The sequence below is a fragment of the Limulus polyphemus genome, unplaced genomic scaffold (assembly GCF_000517525.1).
Source record: "Limulus polyphemus unplaced genomic scaffold, Limulus_polyphemus-2.1.2 Scaffold934, whole genome shotgun sequence".
In the NCBI taxonomy this organism is placed as follows: Eukaryota; Metazoa; Arthropoda; class Merostomata; order Xiphosura; family Limulidae; genus Limulus; species Limulus polyphemus.
The window spans coordinates 164,139-170,034 of NW_013666544.1; positions in this window are offsets into that span (position 1 = coordinate 164,139).

The window sequence follows — 5,896 nt, forward strand, 5'->3', positions numbered from 1 at the left end:
CACGTTGTGAGCGTCTTATATATATACAAGACTAACACTATATCTAGTAATCTCCCGACAATTCACGAAGGTTCGAGAGAACGAGTGGCGTGACACTAGTCACCTGACCTCGCTGACGCAACAATATAGTCCCAGTATAAATAGAAACTTTCCGCACTTAGTAGAAGTGAGTTTTCAGTATGAATATACGAATGGATGATCGAATAGTTGAGAATTGAGGAAGACTGACTGAATTAATGATCGAGTATAGTTATTCAGTTCACTGGAAGTTATTACGTTTGTCAGATAATCAGCTAATGTTTATTAGCCGCGGCATAGCGGCCCATAGAATGGCTCTGAGTTGTTGTTGTTTTTTTTCAAGTACAAACATTTAGCTCATAGCTCCAGTCACCTCTTGGTCGATTTGAGATCTAATTACAGTTTTGGACTCAGGAGGTCAAACCCTTTCCACTGATGACCACGCACAGAGTCTCATACATTGATTAATTTACACTAATCCTACCTAAAATAATATTTCTATTTGAGGGTAGGCTGATAGAGGTCATGATGAGTAATAAAATCGAATCGTGTATACGCGCGCCCCACACTAGCTATTGCTGGCGCGCAAAAATATAGCTAATAAAAAGGATAAAAAGGTCGCGTCGATTAATTTACTATAATCCCTCCTAAAATAATTTGAAGTACCGCGGCTATTGAGGATTTCCTCAGGTTAACTTAACGATTTACTTAGAGTATTTATACATTCACCTGCCAAACAGTCCGCGCAGTGGGTAACCTAAGTGTAGTAGCTTGTTTTATAAGCATATTAATCATTTTAAACATTATGGTATGGACAGGTAATCAATAGGTAAGTTATAAGACTGTAATGCAGGAACTTTGAAAGGAAATGTATTTAGGAGAGTAAATCAGAAATTACACTCGAAAATGAGAAACAAATCCAGGTGAACATAAAGGGGGTTCTTGTTTTCTGTTCTTATAATATCAGCTGGCTAGCCTCTTTTGTTCTGAATACCTCCTTTTCCTTGTTTCAGTTTCAATCCTGTATCTTCGAGATGCTGAAACACCATTTTTAGATTGTCAGCAGTGGCTGGAAACTTGTAACAAAAAAAGCAGAATGAAATTCCCCTACCCCAGTTAAAGGAAAGGTAGTAACATGTGTAACAACATTGATCTATCTAAAGATCACACAAAAGTTTTATATTCCCTCACCCCTTCTTCTTAGTGATAACATAGAAGATGATAACATAGACTCTGAAGGTTATAGTAACCTATTCTTCAGCATTAACTGGATTTCAGTTCTGGCTATGTCCCTAGCATTTGAGGACAGTCTGAATTGCAGTTGTTTTATTGGATATGCATTACTGGTATCTAGGTCATGGTGTGTTATTGCTTTCTCATCTAGAATGCCATCTGATTTCACAAAAAAACATCGTCAACTTTGTGAGCTATTCACTGAGTTCTACCACTGTTTTGATCCAGAATGTGAGCGCAATAATAAGTCAGCAACTAGTTTCTCAGGTAGCAATGCATTTTATTTCAGACACGGTAAACAGCCGTGACACTTACGTTACTGCACCGGTGACCATTTTAATTGGAAGTTGATTAGCTGTTTATAATCATAAATCAACACAACAAAAACACATGGAAAGATAACTGTTTCAGTAAGTGCAGTTTCATTTATTGACAGAAAATAATATATTGGCTCTATTACAGCAACAGCATATGATGACAATGCACTATTCTGCATTCACAACAAATTATAGGAAACCACTTGCACGTTCAGGTAAACCACAGTTTGCTACTCAGCATGACACCCATTCAGTTTACAGACCTGAGGCCCAGTTTGGTTAAACTGGATAGTCTTTTCTCGGAACTGAAGTTCACTTGACTGATAACTTCTACAATAGTTCCATTTTTAATACACAAATACCTTAACTAAAATCATAAACAACTAGCATCATTTGGTGAGTAACAGTGTCAATCCTAAATTGGAGATGCTCCTTTTTGCTCATACTTAACTTGTTAATGTTTGATAGAATATAATTAATGTTAACTGAATGAAGGCATGGTTTCACTTGAAGTGCATGGCCAAGTAAGGTCCTGGTTGTTTCTTTTACCACAGGAACTGTCTCATGGCCATGTATCATTAACAACACACATTATGTGATACTGATCCTATGGTTGTCCAAAACATCCACCACATCTCTAGGGACACGTTAACTGTCATACTTGCTCAAGTTAATGTTTAGACCCAATTATATTTCCACTACTTTAAATACGCTATTTCTCACCATTGACCTTCCTGCTTGAATGGGGTCTATTCTCCTTATTTTTTTCAACAATAAGATATTGACAATTCCGAAATTCTTAGCCACAGTTGAAACATGTTATTTTTACCTAACATGCTAAACATATTATAGGGTTTTTTCTGCTGCTGTAGTGGTGCAGCTATGGCATCTGGGCTTGGAAAATCCTCTTGTCTGATATAGAATCCTAGAAAAATATCCACAACACCTCTGTCAGAAGTGCAAAGCCCTGAAACTCATGTGGTTCCTCATTGGTCTTTTCAGTTATTCCTTCATAATCTTTTCAATGACAACTTTCTTACAATTCAGGAGTGACATGCTTGGGGAAGCTGTCTTATACATTTACCTCAAATCATCCACATAAGTGGCCTAGTTCTCTTAAGTCTCCCTCACCTTTGAACTTTGAACTCAGCTTTATGAATTACCTAGTTCTCCATATCGTTGAAACTGTAACACAACTCAATGATGATCACAACCAATTTATGCATCCCAAGACATCGAATACTAAAACTTCTGGTCTTAGCATCAAGCATTGCATCACCCGCCCCTGAGGCTAGCCATTCCAGGGCAAATTTATTTGAAACATTTGAAGAAATTATTTAGGTCCTATTTTGTCATCCTCTCAAACAGTGGTATATTAACAGACTTCAAACTGTTACTATTATGTGGCTTAGATACTTCAAGTGCTTGAGAGAAACCTTCCTGTTATTGTGTAAGTCCATAGACATGAACATCATGTTGGCATAGTGTTGGGCAAAATCAGCATCAGAATGCTGTTATTTGCTCTGCATTTACTTCAGCCAGTGGACGTGGTCTTGAGATAACTTCAGTTTTCTTCACCTACCTAGAAGTCTCCTGATTACCTCACGTCTGCAGGATGCTGCCCACTCCAACCAGTGGTTGTTAAATGCTTCAGTTGGACAATGTGTCTTAATATCCCATAAAGTCCAATCCAGATGGTCTCAGGATGCACACTGATCACAACCATAGTTATCTAACAGGAAATGCAAGCATTGCTCTCCCCTATGACTTCTGAGAACACTTCTAATCTTTGCCGGGCTCTCGACCATGGTCTCACTTCAGCCACAGCTTTTTCTTTGTCATATATATCTATTTTTTATGGTTTCAATAAGTATTATTATCTAATCACAATTTATAGCCTTAACAGCAAACAGAAGAAAAAATGTACAGAGAAACTCATTAAATAACCTCTTCAATAACAAACCCTCGGTTACGGCACCAAAACTTTTACCTTATAGCTTAGTATGTGGTATTCACAAGTGAACCTATAGCTAACAAGTAAATTACAAACTAAAGTACAGGAGACTCAAAAAGGAAATATACTGTGAGAGAGTAAGTTGAACGTGAAAAGCAAATAATCTGGGACAAGTGCAGGAGTAACACAAAATTTATTGTTTATTTCAACATAACAATGGGGTGCAATTCCATTCTTACACTATTTGTTGACCAGCCTCTGTTGTTCTGAATAACTCATGTGGCTGTTGGAATGGGTAAAAAACTCATCTGCATTCAATAAAGACAGGAGAAATTGTTTTGATTTCACGAGCTTGGTTAGATCAGGGTTATAGTAGTGTATCGTGTTTGTGAGAGATGATCCTCATATCATTGTTTAGAGTAAAAAAAACTACATACATGATTAACTAACCTGTGTACATTTCTACACTCCTTCACACCTGGAGGTGGTAGAGAATGTAAAAGTTTGTTTTGCCAAGCAAAGCTGTTATGGATTATCAATGTAGCATATAACTTTGCATGAAGTACTGATTAAAGCTGGTTGAGCTAATTACATCCTGTTCACAAGCACGTTGACTAAGTGCACGAAATCTGCATCATTTTTAAAGATTTACATGAATATATCCATAGTTATCTAACAGGAAATGCAAGCATTGCTCTCCCCTGAATAGCTACACAAAATTTATATAGTTGCATATTTTTCAATCTGTCACTACTATGTTGCTCAGACACTTCCAGTGCTTGAGCGAAACCTTCCTCTTATTGTGAAAGTCCATAAACATGAGCATCCTGTTGGCATAGTGTTGGGCAAAATCAGCAGCAGATGTTTTATCGATGAATATAATTGCTCTTCCTCTATAGCTGGCCTGATGGTTAGGGCATTTGACTTGCAACCCGCAGGTTCGAATCCCATCACTGAACATTCTTGACTTTTCATCTGTGGAGGCATTATAATGTGATGGTAGTACCGCACAAAGAATGCCGCCACAGCGAGGGGAGAGGGGGTGTCATCATCAAAGATGTCGAGGTCACAGTTCCAAGTTTTGCCACCAGAGGCGCATTGCTAGGTCACCGTATTGAATGATTGGGTAATAGTGTCACAAAGTAGAGTTCAAAACGTGTCTCAACACGATTATAATTATTTAATTCGCCCTAAAAATTGTTATAGCTTAATTAAAACTTACTCAAGTGATTAAAGATTTCAGTAATATTATTATAATAAAAATTTGGACACATTAATTATTTTTCTCACAATAAAGATCTTGCAATCTGATCTACTTAAAGAGGTACATCTATTAAAGACGTATTCACATAAAAACGTTTTCCAACAAAATCATGAACAAATATATCATTACTATCTTTGTGGGATTCAAATTTAGATAAGAGTTTTCTGGACTATATATATATAGCTTTGCGTTTTATATTTAAATGAAAAATATGCAACTTCTAGATCAAAAACAGAAAGTAGTAACCTAGAAGTAGAAAATAATTTCCTATTGAACCATCAAGTACTGTGAATGTACATTTAGCTTTCTGCAATATTATATAAAGTGTAAGAATATATATAAATTTATTTTGATACAAAATCATTGTCTGAGTTAATGTATAGTGGACATACAGTTTGTTTCAGTTGTAAAGTTTATGATAGACAGTAAACCTATGTATGTGTGTGATACCTTACAAGTCTTTACTTATATATATTGAAGATAACACATCAGTTTTACGTTGTAGGGTAGCAGTATGTGAAGGTCAGCACAACGGAGGACAAAAAGTTTAGTTTTCAAATGTATGAAATGTTTTGTATCGTTTCTAAAATAAAGAAACTTTGATTACTTGCCCCTTATGTTTCATTTATGATAACTAATAATCTACTCCTAAACTAATCTATTACATTGAGGTGTATGTCAATATTTTATAAACTAAGGAGTTTTCTTAAATAGCATATTAGTATATCCTGAAGTTTTGTTCACAAATGTTTCAGTAAGCTTGTTAAATATGTGATTTTACATACATATAACAACTATTTTACACCTGGTTATGATGAAACATGAGTTTTCTATAAGAAATAGAGATTTGTTAGAAACTAATATTTATGGTGTGTAATTTAACCATAAAAGACTAAGCTTGACATTTATTTATAAATTACGAAGTTTTCGTAAAACATATGCTAGTGTATTTTGAAGTTTTGTTAACATATTGTTGCGTCATCGAGATCATGTGAATTCTCACGCTCTCTCCTTTCTTGAATTATCCTGTACTTTGGCGAATGTTCTAGTTCTTACTAGATATAGGGTAGGCGGATATATATAAGAGGGGAAGGTAATGTGTGAGTAGAT